The sequence below is a fragment of the Bactrocera latifrons genome, unplaced genomic scaffold (genome assembly GCF_001853355.1).
Source record: "Bactrocera latifrons isolate USDA-ARS-PBARC rearing strain unplaced genomic scaffold, ASM185335v1 scaffold_64, whole genome shotgun sequence".
NCBI lineage: Eukaryota > Metazoa > Arthropoda > Insecta > Diptera > Tephritidae > Bactrocera > Bactrocera latifrons.
In genome coordinates, this window is record NW_017537312.1 from 90,786 (window position 1) to 91,932 (window position 1,147).

Below are 1,147 nucleotides of genomic sequence, written 5' to 3' on the forward strand. Positions count from 1 at the left end.
GCTGGTTCCAAGATAGACGAAATTATCTACGACTTCAAAGTTATGACTGTCAACAGTAACGTGAGTGCCAAGTCGCGAGTGCGACGACTGTTTGTTTGATGACAGGAGATATTTCCATAATTGCGACATAACATGTTTTCGCAAACGAATTACTGCCTCTCCATCTTCGCCGTGTTTGAATAGCTCGGTCGGCAATCCATCGGCCCCCGCCGCTTTGTTGTTCTTCAGGCGGGTGATTTCTATTCGAACTTCTTCCTGGTCGGGCAATGGAACGTCTGCTCCATCGTCATCGATTGGGGAATCGAGTTCGCCTTCTCCTGGGGTTGTGCGTTCGCTACCATTCAGCAGGCTAAAGAAGTGTTCYCTCGATAATTTAAGTATGCTCTGGGCATCGGTGACTAGATCACCTTTGGGGGTTCTACAAAAGTATGCTTCGGGCTTAAAACCTTGTGTAAGTCGCCGCATTTTTTCGTAGAATTTTCGARCATTACCCCTGTCGGCCAGCTTATCAAGCTATTCGTACTCACGCATTTCGGCCTCTTTCTTTTTCTGTCTGTAAATGCGTCTCGCTTCCCCCTTCAACTCTCGGTATCTCGTAGTCATGTGTAGAAGTTCACGCAAGTGAGGAAAGTTCTCTGATCGCCATTCACCTGGGAGTGTCCAGAAACGATTCTTTTACATATGACTCAAGCAGCTCACGGCTTCCGGTCTTTGACCAAGTATCCTCTGGGTAGCCTAAGAACATCCGTTTGAAGGCGAGCTAAAGTGAGAAGGCGAAATATCCCCTACGTAGGGTTGTGCGCTGGGCTTGGGACCCGCCACGTAAAAAAAACACCCCCAATGAAAAATTCAGAAACAGCCTCGGATGAATATCAGTTTAAAGCAAAATGTTCTATCTGTGCAATAACTTTTTCAATTGATAAAAGTGGCATAGGTCAAGTAAGATTCAAAATTGTTTAATACGTGGTTTTTAGTTTAAAGTTATCATTATTTTAGATAAAACAGCATAGTGAATCTAACACGCACGCAAGTAAATTAAAAATTACGCAACAATCTTCAATTTTAAATAATTTTCTACGATTTTGTACTGCTGAATCAAACGAATCTAAACAAACAAGGGCTGCTGAGTTAGCCTTAGTTTACCATA